General features: G+C 33.4%; 1 protein-coding gene across 4 annotated transcripts in view; it reads left to right on the top strand.

Annotated features, from left to right (window-relative positions):
• The first annotated feature begins 2,398 nt into the window (after positions 1-2,398).
• LOC126924448 (ABC transporter G family member 20-like) overlaps positions 2,399-17,615 on the top strand; it is a 21,848-nt gene continuing 6,631 nt past the window's right edge. For 2 of the 4 annotated variants that reach the window (XM_050738942.1, XM_050738940.1), the window contains exon 1: positions 12,336-12,501. The gene's annotated coding sequence lies outside the window, so the exon portion shown is untranslated. Of the gene's footprint in view, positions 3,044-12,334; positions 12,502-17,615 lie in introns of those variants that run through there. The other 2 variants (XM_050738941.1, XM_050738943.1) reach the window with 2 other exon arrangements.

The following is a 17,615-nucleotide window of genomic DNA, read 5'->3' as shown; positions in this document are numbered from 1 at the left end:
ACGAGGGTCATCGATTTCCACATGCAGCGCAGGTACTGCAGCGGGATTTCTACGTCGACGATGCTCTCACCGGAGCTGATACAAAGGACGAAGCCCGTGCACTTAGAACGGAACTCGCAGAATTACAATCGTCAGATCAAAGTCTACGTGGCCATCTTTGTATGCCTAGCAGTTAAGGCGGTACATATCGAACTCGTTGACGATCTCACAAGCGAAGCCTTCATCGCCGCTCTCCGTAGATTTATCGCTCGACGAGGGCTTTGCTCCACCATCCATTCTGATAATGGCACCAACTTCATCGGCGCAAACAACGAATTACGAGAGCTTCATGGTCTATTACAATCGGACGACCACAACGAAAAAGTAAACGCATTCCTAGCCAATAAGCAAATTGAATGGCGCTTTATCCCCCCTCGTTCTCCGCATTTCGGTGGGCTATGGGAAGCAGCGGTGAAATCCTTCAAACGCCATCTTAAACGCGTCGTCGGTAACGAATTGCTTACATTTGAACAGTTTAATACACTCATTATAGAAATAGAATCTATTCTCAACTCGCGACCATTAACTCCAATATTCACCGACCCAAAACGATCTCTTAGTCCTCATTTCCTTAGTCCTCCACTCCCGGCATTTCCTCATTGGCGATTCACTAATCAGTTTGCGTGAGCGAAATTTCAGAGACCTTCCAGATGGCAGCATATCCAGCAACTCAAACAGCATTTTTGGAACCGTTGGCATAAGGAGTATCTGAACGAGCTGATCACCCGCAACAAATGGAGCAAGGGTGGACACAGCATTCAGGAAGGCACAATCGTCATCCTCAGAGAGGACAACGTGCCCTCAATGCAATGGCCTCTGTGCCGAGTTATCAAGGTCCATCCAAGTGCCGATGACGTCATCCGGACAGCTACAGCTCAGACGGCAACGAGCATTTTGGATCGGGGCGTCAAAAGTCTTGTCCCATTGCCAATTCAACCCGATCTCGAGAAACCCGAACAACCAGCGATCGAGACGAAATAGGCTCGGAACCTCAAATAACACCACATCTCGATATTTTTGATCGGTACCCTCTCAACGGGGGGAGGATGTTACGGTTTGCCAATCATCTCTCTAATGAAGTGTTCAAGTAAACTTTAATTTGTGGCAGCATCGACCACGGAACTTTCCAACGGCTTCGCGATACAAAGAGCTATGCCGTCAAAGCCCAATACCGACGTGCCCAATCTACCGTCGATATCTCTATGTTTCTTTCGCCGAATTCTCAGAAGAACGCATACGCGGCGAAACGCGTAACGAAAATTTACGACTCTCATTGACGCATTATCTCGCGATCGCGTCTCTCCGCGAACGGTTGAAACAGTGGTTTTTACTTATTTACGGCTTAACGAACCATTATCATTTGAAAGGGAATATTCTCTTTTCTTATTTAAAAAATATTTATACTTGTCTACCTCGAGTAGAAAAGTAGATATGAACTTTTTTGTAGAACCGTACAGTTAAATGCATTTCTGTAGCATGGAACTCAATGGGTTCTTGTCTATGCTAACGTGTGTTATTTTCAGCACTTGGCCGCTTGGCGCAGCACTAACCTCTGATTGTACATATGTAATTCATATATTCGTCGTAGCAAATCATAGAGGGCGTAAGAAACACTGAGTTTTTCGTGGTTGATACACCAGGCACCGTACTTTTTGTACCTTGTCAGTGTCTGTACCTGGTCAATGACTATATTTACCAACTTTTCAGAATCTGAATAAATTGGCAAGTGATTCAAAATACAATAAGTTAAGACTGTTTCAATTAAGCAACAAACGTTATCAATAAATAAATTCAAACGATATCTTTAAATATATAAACATGATCCACGTAAAGTGTTCCATTAATTTTCGTAATGAAATAGCAAATGAGAATAGTAATGTTTTTCGAAAATACAGTGATCTTCTAACAATTTTCTTAAAAATCATTATTCATTCATTCATTTATGTACATATATCTTAATTTTTATCCACTTCTTATAAAGCAAGAAGTTGCTTCAGAGTTGAATTTCATAAATCGTTCTCTATGTATGTTTTAAGTTTAGGTTATCACGAGGTAATTAATTTGCATAAATGCAAACCAGGGTGATAATTAATAATGTTTAATACTATTTGTTTACTAACCAATATTTTAAGCGATTGCGCCGTGATTGTTTATCGTATGATGTGATTGGGGGAGTCAGACACAGACGCAATCACATCGAGCATTTCAAAAGCCTGTGAGAGAAAGAGCTACCTTCCCCCTTCTCGTTGGATGTACTCACACCTGAAATAGATACATACCGACTGTATACCGCTTACCGATTCATGAAATCCCCACCTTCACCAAGTTAACTTAGGTTTGATCTTGATTTCCTAAAGGGAACAGCTTCAGCGGCAGTCGGGTGGTCGACGGTGTGACGATCGGACGTTGGGAAAGATTTGGCTTACACGGAAATGCGTCTTAACACACTCTTAATACTGTCATGACACATACACCCGCGAGACCATTAGGTATTCAATAATCGGTCATTAGCAATCTCCAATCGGCACTTCATAACGAACAATTGTACCAGCAATACCTCTTAGGAACCGTCGATATATTCTGGCTTATACATGTACATATATATATATATATATTTTTCGCGGTTTTGATTCGCGCGCAAAATTACCGGCATTACCTGTAACTCGAGAGAAAAGGTTAGATTCGCGGAGCAAAGAGAAAAGTATTCAGTGAAGAAACTCGAGAAAGTTGGACACACAACGAGAAACATTAGATAGATAACACAGTAAAAAAAGAAATATACGTGTGAATTTTACCGTATTTATATCTATTTTTGCGATACATTATTTCAAGTAATTCGACGATCGTGTTTCCGTGTGAATATCACTAGTGCATTAACTTGGGTCGCGATTATCGGAAATATCGAAAAGATCGATTAACTCGCAGTACGGACATTGACGTTTCAGAAGTATTCAATTGTGTTTACCTTTTTACTTTCAAGAATCGAAGGACTATTTGCAGTGAGGTAAGTGAACCGGAAGTTCGGCTTATTACCACGGAATGTTAATGAATTCACTTTTCGTAGATAACACGAACAGAGGAAGAATAACGGGAAAATTATGCAATTTCATATTGTTGTTTTTTATTATAATCTTTCCTCATTTTTCGTACGCGATGAATGACTGCTATAGTTTTGTAACAATCATACATCGTTCGGCCAAATAATACTTAATTGTCATGAGAAAATACGATTGTTGTTAGAAAGTGAAATAATTATGTGGAGATTATAATGGTAACTGTAGACTATGATCAGATGTATTACATGTATTATTACTGTTTTTACTATTCGTACGTCAATCGAAACTGCATATTGTCGAACAGCTGACAGTAGAGGATTTTATTTTATGGAACTGTCCCTTTTGTTTTTCCGATATTGTATGGATATTAATTGTTGAGTCCATCGAAATCGGTCTCCTATCTAAAGAATCTATCAAATTCTTAATGATTATGTATATAGTAACTTTCTTATGGAAACAAGAAAATGGGTAAATTGATACTGTACAAGGTTGAAATGTTCGCTTCCGATAAAATAGAGTAATTTCATATGATGTTTCATAGTTTTCTTAATTATGTAGTTCTCTGTAATTAATTAATCACGAGAATTAATATATTTTCAAGTAGTAGGGTCAAAAACCATAGAATTAAAATCTTTTAATAAAAAGTGTAGAATCGCATCTAATGAAAAATTAAATTTTCGATTGGAAATAAATTTAAGATAATCAAAAATGCACCTAATTTCATTTTAATTAAACTTGGTATTTATCTATGCGAAGAAAATACGTGAAAATTGTATGAAACGAGCTCCGCCGAATGATAATAGGTCATGGTAATTGTATAATCAATTCGCAGCCGTACAATGACTATAGTTTTTAGAAGAGAAGGCTATACTTTTAGCGATTGCTCGTTTCCATTGATAATTCTTTTAAGACGCACGTTAGACGCACTAGAACGAAGAAAATTCGTTTTACGAATCTTTTTTTTTTTTGTCAGATCCTTTTTCCTATTCCTGTTCTTTCAATTTCATTGTCGTATTTTTAAAATTGTCGTAATTAAGGCAAATTTTGTAAAAAAATTCTCTGCGCTCTGTGTAGCGAAACGAAAGTAACCGAAGCCAATTATTTTTTCCTATACCTGTTCTTTCAATTTCATTGTCGTATTTTTAAAATTGTCGAAATTAAGGCAAATTTTGTAAAAAAATTCTCTGCGCTCTGTGTAGCGAAACGAAAGTAACCGAAGCCAATTATTCGTAGCGAGTATAATTTATTAGAGGGGCATTCTTTCCTTTTTTTTTTTTTAAATAAAAGCTATCGATCTTTTAGCACTTTTTATTAGAAAAAATTTACCAAAAAATATAGTTTGAACTGCTCGTGAACTAGGATATATGGCGAAATTAGGTTGACTTAATATTAGCCTACAAAGAAAGAAACTATCACTTTGCTTTTACGTTAAACGATGAAAGCACTCTTTATTGATATATGATTAAAATTTCAAATTAATAAGACCAATACTTTCTTTTTAATTGTGCCAAGCAATTGCAAAAACCTGTTTGGCGAACACCGCATTCAAATCCTATTTCTCTGCAAATTAATCTGAATAAATTTGTGTAGCTTAGTAAAAAAAAAAAAAATATAAAAAGTTGCATATTAATTAATTTCATACTGGTTTCTAACGAAAAATGCAACAAAAAATCGATGTTTCCAAGAAAAAGATAAGAAATTCATCCTTAAATTTAGTTGAAATTAATTTTTGAATAGGGTAATGCCTGTTTTACAAATACACATCGAAACAGATTTGAATGGTAAATTATCATCTAGTTTAAGCGCCAAACATTGTTGCCAGTATATTTTGAGAATTAACATGCTATTACACAACAAAGTGACATCGTTACAATGTTTGCCGATTTCTGTATTGTCATGATTTGCTGTTCCTTTCATAACACAACGTAAAGGTTCGACAGCGATGGAAGTCTTAATCTCTTACGGACCCGCTAGTAAATGTTGCATAACAGAAGAATAAAGTAAGGTGATAGCTAGTTAACTGTGCAATTCACGATATTTAAGATAGGAAATCATAAATCCCGGTAGCATGAAATTTAATGATAAAACAGTAGTCCATTTAATTATACAGTTTTGACAGGTTTCAAGTTAGCATCGTAATTTATGAAACAAGCGAGGAAGAATATAATTTTGTGTTATGACAATTTTTGCTCGAAGGAACAAGCAGAATAACATTATGCATCGATACATTAAATCCCAAATGATACAATACAACGGAAAAGGATAGAACTGCATAACAAAAGGCTCGGCATAACAAAGGCTTAACGAATGGCTCGGTCGGAATGTTTATAATTATATATATTTATACAATGGTATATTTAGTAGATACAGGATGTATATTTAAAATACAGTAGAGCGCTTATCTGAAGAAACCTTGATACAATTGTCGTACCGTTACTCCAACATCGAAATACCACAATGTCCGAACGTTTCATTATCTGAATTTCCTATTAGCAGATGCTTTTCTCCATTTCAAATATATACGTACGTTGCATGTACATTTCCTGCCATATACAAAATGTTCTTTGTTTTCTTTAATCGAGTGAATTTCATTATTTATTTATATATAATATATTACATCTAATTAAAAAAGCTCGAAAGCAGCGTAAGTGGGGGAGAATTAGCAAAGATATAGAAAACTGGAAAAATTACGATCGCAGACACAAAAACACAAAAATATGTTATTAAAAATTGTCTCAAGCATGTAGATTGCTCGGGTGGCCAGCAATAAGAAAACGTACTGATGTAATTAAATGGTTTCATTGCGATAAAAAAGACAATAAAAATAATTTTATACGAATAGAAACAGGAAACGAAAGTGGTAATGGAGAGGTGTCTTCTCGTGTCGAGGCATTCGTGACATTCGAAAATTGACGGTCTAAAGTACGAAAGAATACGACTCTATAAAGTTAACTATGTTGCAAACATCATGCGAACTTGTATCCAGAAAGATATGGGATCTGTAAATATTTCAAAAATCTGTCCATCAATCTGAACGAAAAACGATTGTTATCCGAAAATTTCTTTGTTCCAACAGTTTTGTCTACATATTACTTCGAATAAGGGAAGTTCTCCTGTATCGCGACATTTTCGACAATTTGTAAATCTGTAGATTTATATAATCCTATAAAACGTAGACTAATTCCTGGAATTTAATTCGTTTTTAATTTTATTCGTTTAATAAGGGAATTTAGAAATTTCTATTTAACGAGACACCAATCTCTGCAGAGAAATTCAGTGCCAAAAGGAACTAGGAGGGAACTTGATCTACGGCCCAATTGACAGCAGACAAACCATTTGCCACTAGTAGCTGTGAAATACATCGCCAAGTTGATAAATTCATTAATATGTTATATACAAGAACGACAAGAGGACGTTGAAACGAGGGTCGAAAGATCTCGACGAACCATGAAATATTTTCGTTGCATGCTCGAAACAGAACTATTCAACCATTGTATAATGTTTATTTTACTTATTTCGAACGTGGCGACAAAAGAAAGCGAGAGTACGAAACCGTGTATTCCTTCTTCTCTATTAGGAATCGCTTCATTTGAGCCGCTCGAATCGAAAGTTATCACATCGCTGGTTTCATCTTCAAGTTGAAAAATTTCACAACAGGAATCGTTTATTTTTCACGTTTTCACTCTTTTTATGAAAAAAATATTCTCTCCTGTTTTCGACGTCGATTTATCGATTACTTCTTTAAAATATTCTAACCATGGTTTTTTAAATCATAGCTATCGTAATATCTGACATGTAACGGAGTAAAAAAATTAATATACAAATTGCGATGATACGATGAACATAGATATAGCAGATGGATCAATTCAGGAAAGGAAAGGAATTAATCACCTCTGCGCGCCTCTAATCGAGTCAAACGACGAACGTTAAAAATGTCAATATATAAACTTTGATATGAGAATATTACCTAACTAGGTATTTATGTACATATATAATTAACAATGTACGACACGTGTATATCATCAACCGTCGTTTACATTTTATGGAAAAATTAACAGGAACATGCTCGAAAAGCGATCAGTCGTTGATAGTTAGTGATGCTGCCTGATCCATCCTTTCGACGTGAATTTCTCCGTCGTGAATTTACTTTCTACATTCGCCTATTTTCGTTGCCTATTGGCCACATGGATTCTATGACTACGCCGTGTTGCATCGTACCATTTGTCTGAAAATAAAACTATCAACTGGTGTCGGTTACTAATTATCCAACTCACACGCACTTTTTTGTAATTTGAATTTAAAAAATTCCCCATAATTATAGTTCAGATTCATGGAAAGATGCGAAGGATCAGAGCTGATTGTCAAATTTCGTGTTATATCGTTGTCAGACGTAGAACAGATTCATTTAGGCGAACAAACGTAGGTACCGTTTGTGGTAAATAAATTTTCGAGGTATGCTAATTTTTATCAAATATTTTTTCCATTTAGCAAAAGAACTTTGTTTCATCATTCCACTTTGTATAAATAAAAACAGATTCCACTCATTAGTTAAGATTGGTCTAAGCTTAAAATTGCTGTTTTAAATGTCTATTTTTTTTTGCAACAAGTGATTTTAGATTTAATTAACATAACAGTCGATATCGTAAGAGCATTTAATACTTCTTGGAGTATTTAATATTCATATATGTATATGAATATTAATGTATGTATTCCACAAATTCCTGCAAAATATGGATATGTTTTATGAAGGACAATGTTTCTCAAATTTATTTCTCGGTAGAATATATTTCTTCATACATTGTGTATCGTACGAGTGAAAATTAGAAGTAAACAAGATCGAGACAAGGTAGGCTGGATTTAAGAAACTGTCTACGTTATTCAAAACAAACTCACCTTATAACAAGAGGATCATGACGTTCCAACAAAATCTCGCATACAAAATAAAAAGGAAAAGTGAGTTACTCACTTTCTCTATGATTCCTCGTCAACGTAGACAGATATTATATAAAAGTGTATTTTACAAAATCAGTGCAGAAAATAAACAGAACATAGAACTAATTCTGTATTAATAAGACTTTTTAGTTATACCCTAAAATATACAAATATGAATAAAAGATACAAAATATTTCTCACCTAACCGCATCTCGCCATTATTATTTATACTATAGTTATTACCATATGAAAGATCATTTTATGCAACCTTCAACTCTGTCGTGCATTGCCAAGATCATCATTAGTCACGATCATTCGATTTCTTTATTGTCAGTTATAATTTTGCAATTTTGTTATTGCTAATGAACCTGAGTTAAATGAATTTTTATTTTGCGTTAATGGTTTCAATGGTCAAATACAAAAACTCTTCAAAGAGTTGTTTGAATAAATTCACAACTTCGTAATAAATCACTATGTTTCAAGGTTTACAATATCTCTTTTTAACTAAAGTAATTTAATTTGAAGTAATTTGAAAAATGATACCGGTTAATGGAACATTGTTATTTTAATAACATGATACACGCATGATATAATATTTTATATATTTTAACATGATATAATTGATTGATTTGTTCTAATTGGTGTTGAGTGTTCATACGTATTAGGATTATAAATGGCCAACTATAAATTAGCAAATATAATAATTCTGCAAGAGATAATAAAAACAAGCTTATTAAATGCTTTTTCTAAAGTAATGTTGAATGAAAGTACAGCAATATCTTATCAGACAGGTATATTTTTGCAACTATATTCATTGTAACACTTAACTTTATCGATGGATTAGAAAGATACAAAAATTTACAAAATACTTATTAACCTTAAGTTATAGCGTTTTCTGCTTGAAACAGACCTGATTCCATTTTCTTAGTTACAGATATAATTCATAAAATGTAATTTATGAAATCGAAAAAATCTATGGCGATAATGTTTACTGAAAATTCGTATTCTATAACATTTTCTTCGCAACGGGAAAGTCTTGAGCTCGTGTCGTTTCTGAAAAATTGAAAGGTCAATCGGTGACGAATATATCGATTTGACGAACACCCTGTGGAAACTTATACGCGCTCCAATTGTCACTAAGAATGATATACGTTCACTCGAAAACCAGGTTCTAAGTTAGCAACGAACGAGGACAATTACATTGCGATTAAACGGCAAATTATACGATATTATCACAGTTTGTATGGATTCGTCCTGGATTTATCATTACAGCTCTGCGCAAATTCCTGGATTGAATTTTCGGATTAAATAAAATTGAATTAAATTCGTGATATTTTCCTTATTAAATTGTCTTATCCGCGTTTTTTTTTTTTTTTTTTTTGACGAACTATTAAATCGTAAAACTAATATCAAAGATATTAAAAGCAACGATATAATAAAATATGCAATGGAAAAGAAAAAGAAACAGCGTTTGCCCGTATACTTAATCGACATTTCGGCAGTCGTTTAAATGTTTAAAAAATATGTTCTTGTGAACTTCTAAACTTTGCATGAAAACTAGTCGCTATTCTACAATATAGAAATGCTAAATTCTTCGTATTCTGAATCTTTTGGAATTTGTTGCTAATTATATTACTAATAGTTTATTAAATCAGCTTTACATAATAGTTTTCATTATTATACAACTCGAATCTGTTATTTGAATTGTATTAAGTATATAACATATTACAACATAGTAACATATTATACAAAGTGAAGAAATAACGTCATTTTAATTTATTGATTTTAACCGATTGATTCTCTTCGCTATCTAAATAAGATCTTTAATTGCTTTCAAAGATAGTTTCAAAGCTCATATTCATTTTATGATGTTCGCTTATAAAAAGGGGATATAATAATTATCCGCAAACCATATTCTGCAGTAATTACTTAAAATAATACCATTTCATTTTTGCTGTCTGTCAAGAGTGCTATCGAGTTACACATGAAAAATGAACAAATTACCATTCTTCATCGTGATTACATAAAAATTCTGAATAATAATATCGGAGACGTCATCGTCTTTTGTTGCTATATTTTTTTGACAATTCTGTATATATATTCATAAATGTCTTTACATATGAATGCATTTTTTCCCTAGTCAGTTCTTTATCTTCTGTATCATTCAATCTAATAGTAAAGATCTAGGAACGTGTATGGAAGAAGATTGAAATTTGTATTTGCTGATTTTTATTAATTTTTTATATTATATATATATATATCTATATTTATAAATACAAATATATATATATTTTTTATTGTATTAATTTTTACATAGGAATTTTGACAACAGAATAAATATGTATAAAACACTATCACATATAAAAGAATTAAATATGAATTATATAATATTAAACAGTCAATTTATTAGATAAAATAAAATTGCATATTTACTGTTGCTGACGGATACGTTGCATTGATTCGATTATATATTATTTGTGCACAGACGTGCGTGTTATACATGCTGACTGCTGATGCAAACGTGACACTTTTATTCTGTGCATCTTGACTACGTATAGAAGGCTAAAAAGTTATTTGAAATTGTTATGCGAATTCTTGGATTCATTCCAAAGATTCATAAGAATAATTAATGTTAATAACTATTGAATATCCAATTAAAAAATGTTTAACATATGTACGTGTGTTGTACGAATGCGGAATGTAAATTAACATCTCGAAGCTGTAAAATAACTTGCGCAGTGATTAATGCAAAATATGCATTAGCATGAAATGCATATATAGCATAAATATTTGCTATGGTGGAATCTTTAAATAAATCACACCGTAAATATTATATCTTTGACCGTGTTTAGCGTCTTCGAGAAAATCAATTTTAAAAGTTCATTAAGACAAAAACATTATTTTTGACAAACTTATGAGACAGATATAAATGTAATTTTATACATAAAACAACGATGAAACATTTATTGCATGTATAAAGTCTCAAATTGCACATAATAAGTATTTTTTTTATATAAATAGTAATATTATATATACATAAATAAGTTTTTTCAAAATTATTCGTACTACTGTTTCGTCTTATTCTCTGTTACCAATGCAGTTGCAAAAAAATATCAAAGGAGAAAGATGAATAATTCAAAGAGTAACTATTATATTCGTAGGATGATTTCTTTTTTTTTTTGAGAGTGTAATGGTACATGTGCAATCAACAATTGCAATATTTTTTTAAATGCAAATGCATACTCTGCTTTACATAGATAGATTCCTCTCGTCACTCTATGACAAAACCGTTAGAGTTTCCTTTGTCTTATACGTGATAAATTCTACAAAATTGTAGTTAAAATATCTCGGTAACCAATCAGTTCTTACTTCGTTTAAATCTTGTTAATTAATAATTTTCATTCTGTATTTTATTACTTTTTTATTTACTTAACGCTCCTTCTCGTAGTATGCGTTTCCGTTTAAAAAGGCAATGCGATTGCTGATCGTACATGCGTTCACTGCATTTCTAAAGGAAGAAACATGCTCCTACGGATGGTACTCCTTGAACTATTCACCTTAATCATCTCCTTTGACATCTTTCCGTAACTGCACTGTAACGGAGTTACAACGTGAAATAGTTGCGCGGATCACTCTGTATAGCGTACAAGAATTCAATTAGTTCAATTTTAGTAAGACGTAACACAATATAGCATAGCAAATTTAGAAAACAATCGAGTACGATACATATAATATTATCTTTGAGCAAATATAACGGACAATCACTATTGTAGTTCACGAGCAATAGCCCATCTTCGCATAATCCGATCGCAAGACCAGTTTCACGTACACGAACATCCAACCTATTCAGATACGTATTGCACGTATATACGGATGATCTACCGTTATAAAGAAACCTTCTATGTACTCTTAAACGCAGTTCTATCGCGTGTCAGCCAGTTACGCTTGCAAAGCATGGCCGTGGGGAAAGGTATAACCTTAGGACAGTTCTCCAGTGCTTCTTGTTAATCGTGTTCGTACTTTCCGATGCATTCCCGATGTATTCCCGACTCTTGAAAGTTCGGAGCGATTCGAATGTAAATGGAAGGACGAAGCAATTTTTGAAGATTCGATTTTGATCGAAATCACGAATCGTTGGGGAAAATTAAAATAATCAGCGAGTGGAAGGAATTTAAATTAAGAAGATATGCAGAAGCGAGGAATTTCAATGGTTCTGTGACGGCACTCGACAGCGAATACCACCGCTCGGCACTAACTACCACCGGACAAGTTGGCGCCTCAAGTTACGATCGTTCGGAACCCGGCTACCGGAGTCCGATTTTTCTCCTACGCATCAAAAATGAAAAAAAAACAGCAGTACCCCATCAGCGACATCTGCAGCCAGCAGCTATAATTATCACCGACGATATGTTCGTTCTTTCGGCAGTTCGTTCTTTCATAGTGGATGTGTTTAGTATCGCGAAGAAACGAAAAGGTAATAATTTTAATGACAGTGTTCAATGGAAGTTGGATTTTCGGTGGATTTCAACTTTTAAGATCGAATAATTTCGGACAATTCGGCTTCTCTCGATACGTCGAGTTGCGATCCAATTCTTGGAAACGCGAAAATTCTTATCCCAAATTCTCTGATAGTCTTCTTTTTCTGTTGCAAGTTATAGACTTAGCTCCTCAGTCGATTATCGATAAGGTCTTTTATTAATATTTTTATGCATAGAATTTCGGTCCATACTAAAGAATCTAAGCGATTTTAATCTTCTACAAATTTTATAATATTTTTCTATTTCATATGAAATACGAACAGTAACTCAAAAGATTGATCGCATGCCAAGCGGCCTCTCATTTATTATTGCGTTACCGGTATAAATCAACAGGTGGTGTTCGAAAAGTGGCGATAATTTATTCCGCTGTGTATCACATTTTCCTTCATTTCCGGACTTATTTAGTTTCCTCTTTTTTAGTTCAGCTTGACGTGAAAAGTGCAATAAACCGTACGATGATCGATAATTTGGGTCCACGTATTCTTGTTAGTTTGTCTCCCCGTGAAGATAACTTCCTTTGAAATCTGAGTACGATTTCTTCAGTCGTTTTATTATAGCAATATATTCTATTAAAAAATATCTCCATTTCACTTTATGTATGATGCTCGTTATCGAGAAATGATTATATCCTCATCCGGTGTTCATCGAGATAAGACCTCGAAATTAATTAAAATATTTCGCGGTCAAACACGGTGAAAGTGTTTATGAAGCACGCGTTAGATTGTAGCTTGAGAAAGGAATTAAACAGAGATGTGAGAAAGTATACAGAGGTGTAAACGTCTCGCGTTATCATCGAATGAACGGTTCGTCCAACGTGCAAGTTTCCCTTTTTCCTAAATCGATTCGCCATCGAAGAAATTGCAACCGCATTATGCTCTTCTTTTACGAACATGCGCCGAGGAAGTAGGAAGGGGATTATTCCTTTCGTACGTAGAAGTCGAGATTATTTCCGGAGAACGTTCACGGTCGAGATATGTATAAGATTAATCGATTAATGTTACGTGACGAAAATCTAATGATACGCATAAAGATTTGCATCACCCTGAGAATTTTCTAGCTTTGAATATTAATGATTCTACGTTTTATAGATTGAAGCGACGATAAATGGAAAACAACACAGAAATAAAGTATTTAAACAGTTACGGGATATACGACGAAGGAAAATTTTGCTCTCTTCGATAAAATCTATTTCTCTCGAGCATCGACGCCGTTTCAGGCTGCTGGTATATCTGGTTTCTAGATTAAATTATACCGGTTTATTTATTTAGCGATAGGAATTCTGAATTCCACGAGGTCAGTCACTAAAACTAATTTCTGTAATTATAAAATACAGGATGATTCTAGCAACTAGGCTGACCTGTACATTTATTCCAAGGAAAAATTAGAAAAACATCATAGGGAAAGATTTCATGTTATGGTGTCCATGGTCGTTACATCTGTATATGTTTATTCAAGATGCAAATTTTATTCCTTCAGGTAATCATTTCGAGTTACAACCATCGAAATCAGCTGAATGAAAACAAAATTACACATTCAATATAAGACGGCTTATTTCTTCGAAAAAAAAAAGAATATAAATCAAGAAACGAAATGTCAAGTTCGGCAACAGTATATACCTCATAAGTAATAGTATTTTTAAATGTGTAGACAATATTATTTTTGTAATTATCAATAATGGAGATATATTTTCTTCGGTAAAATTTGCATTTGTCATCGAGAGGGATGAGATAATCAAAATGATAATTATTCGATCTTGAAGTAACATTCGAGTGATCTGTGAAGATCACGCATTTACATTTAATTATTACACATGTAATCTATAATTTTGGATATATGACTTCTTGGATTATGACGTCAGCGTTGCCCAATGTATATCTCAAAAAAACTATTTAATAAACCGGGTTATTTTTATTGACGAAAATAATTGTATATCCCAAAAATGCTATTTAATAAACTGGATTATTTTTATTGATGAAAACGATTGGCCTGAGCAACGTCGATTCGATTCTGTTTATTGGATGCCATACGATTGCACAGTGTCATCGATATTCATGTATTATTGCAATCTCGTAACTGGAGCAAAGGAAAGAATTTTATAATTAATTTATAATCACTTATTCTCCATTCTAGAAATAGGAAATAACGAATATTAATTACATGATTTGCTATTGAAAAGAAAGTTGAATTTCTATTACCTCTAGACTACGGATATTTGTCTTATCGCCAAGTGTGCAAAAATTTCATTAACCTCATTCTAACCGGCTAAAGCTAAATGTTACATTTTCTCGAAACACACGCACGCAAAAATCGGTTTCTTTTAAAGCCACTGTGGTGTATAAAGCTCGACCGGGCAACATTCTAGTGCTGCACATTGGGTAACTTTAATACCTGCGACATATCGATTATAAGAACTACTATCTCTAAAACGGTATATACAAGTTACACGTATAGATTAACGTTTCGAAAAGGTTTAGACATCCGTTGCAATGAATATACGACAAAAAATGTAGATTCCTATTTAAAAATTCAAATGTGATCTTCACAGGTCCTTCGATTCCTATTTAAAAATTCAAATGGGATCTTCAAAGGTCGTTCCAACTTTAGCTCGAGATAAAGATATTATCATATGTTCTTCTCGATTCCACACGATTTTCATATTTCTGATAATTACAGGAATAGCGCGTAGACGCTTCAAACGCATATACTGTGTTACGATTATAAACGATTTACAAGCATACAAATATACTTTATATATGTATGTAAATATATACAGCGTATTTCGAACCGGGGGCAAAAGTTACACAATGCCGACGTGGTTTCTGTATTCGATTTTGCGGTAATCTTGAAATATGTAATAAAATGTTTATGGATGCCTCCATTTTTTATTACATGCTCTTAGAATAAATCATTTATGTAATACAAACGTAAAGACGTTTTTAAACAGGCATAAATCCGTGTAATCGAACTATGAACTTTAAAATTCCATGTGACTTTTTATAATGCTGCTAGTAGTATGGCATTTTCTTGATGTCTTCGAAACAATCAACAGATTTCAAATAATCGCTTTCAGACAGTATTATGTATTGATTTTAAATTCCAAAATTTACATAGCGATAACGAGTTACAAGAATTTGCAATAGAAAATGGATGTATCCGTTTAAAAATATCAGAAAGTTTCAAAATCACAAAATTCAATTTTGCCATTCAATTTTCTTCTAAAACATTTTTGATGTATTATTTACATTTTTAGAGATATTTCAGTGTAAAATATATTTATAAGAAACGACAGTGTAGCAAAATCTCTTTTTTCTTTTAAATCGAATCAGTAACGACATCGGGTGTCGTACTGTGGATGGTCATAAGCCGATGACTTTTGAAAGATTTTGACACGTGTCGCTACGACATGTACTGTGGCTTTGATTTAATATTATGTTAGGTTAAAAAATGACGAGGAAACCTGTTTTTTGTAATTTGTAACAAAGTCATCTCTCTTCGCAGTTACGATCTTATTTTTTTAATAAGATTATTTTATTTACATAAATCAAGTTTGCATAATCGAGTTAATGGAAGGTATTAGCTATGAGATCACCGAAAATTTGATACTTTACGAATGATTCTGATCTCGTGGTACGTCATCGAATCTTTCATTGTTACATACTAAACATCATTCACAAATTGATTTTCAATTACCTCGTTTAGTTGTCTAATCAAGTTACTGAAATCGCTAGAGCGTAGCTAACTACGCTTTTCTATATTTTTGATATCTTCTGTTAGAAGAACGACCCACTTTTTAAAATTCTAACTTTCATTAATAACAAATAACAAATTTTCTCTTCATCTTATATAGAAAATCCATAATATGATATAACCTGGATTAGGTGTACTTTAACAGAATCTAAAATTGAAAGTGCTGATTGGTGTCGAATACTAGTATTACTTTTTACACGATAAACCATTGTACGATAAAAGAAATAATATCCAATTTTAAATATGTTATGAATTTTCCAATGGACATTCAAAGCAGACTATATTTAGAAATTCCCTCAATATCTGATACAATATCGTGTAATTACAGTCAAAGGAGCGACCGTTACGAATTCGTGTCACACGATCACGATAACGTATATCGAAGATAGATGTGTTGAATGATAAATAGATGGGGCCAAGTGATTGACATTTAATGTGCGGGGGCGAACCGATAGGAATTCATAATGATGAGAGCAACGGTCAGTGCGAAACTTGTTGTAACTCGACTTTAAACATATCGACGGCATCGAACTTACGTGCTATTCTATGTCATTCGATAGGGTGAATGTCTTTAGACGGAAGATGTAAGTCACAAAACCAGTTTATTAGTCACTTGGATATAATTGAGAAATAATAAGTAGCTTGACAACTGAGTTGATAGCTGAGAATTCTTCGGATGACATTATATTCATAAATGAAAGATCAACGTAACTTTAAGAAAAGAATTTTGGAAAATTAAGATTCCAACAGACAAACGCTGTTATGATGACCTGAGAAAGCGTGGGATTAATAGATTAATTTCTATACATCTATCGTTAAACGATTCTTTTCAATAATCATTCGATTATTCTATTTCTGAAGAAATCGAATCAGTTCGTCGAAGAATCGTTTTGACAATGAAATCGAGAAATTTACAAAAGTAAAGAACATAAAGTTCCAATTACACTGTTTTAACACGTCATTAATTACAAGGTTCATTGGCGAATTGGTATTTCGTAAGACCCCCGATCGGAAGAGTTGAAAACCATTGAAGTGTGTAAACTTTGCGCAATTTTCTTGTAATGAGTCCAATTGAAATTTCACGGATCGTGAAAGTAGAAGAGACCATACAGAATTGCGCAAAAAATGGACAATTTGCCATAAGAAGAAACGATGTCTAATGCAAGTGGAAGAATAAGCCTCGATGGCCTTGGTGGAATTCCTTCTTAAGAGCAATCTATTCGGTATTACGTGGTCGTTAGTCCTAGATTCACGGAGCCCTTTTACAGCGGTGAAAGATAAATAATATTAAAACGAACCAAGT

This window comes from Bombus affinis, chromosome 14 (assembly GCF_024516045.1).
Source record: "Bombus affinis isolate iyBomAffi1 chromosome 14, iyBomAffi1.2, whole genome shotgun sequence".
Lineage (NCBI taxonomy): Eukaryota > Metazoa > Arthropoda > Insecta > Hymenoptera > Apidae > Bombus > Bombus affinis.
This window is presented reverse-complemented; position numbering and strand designations above follow the sequence as displayed.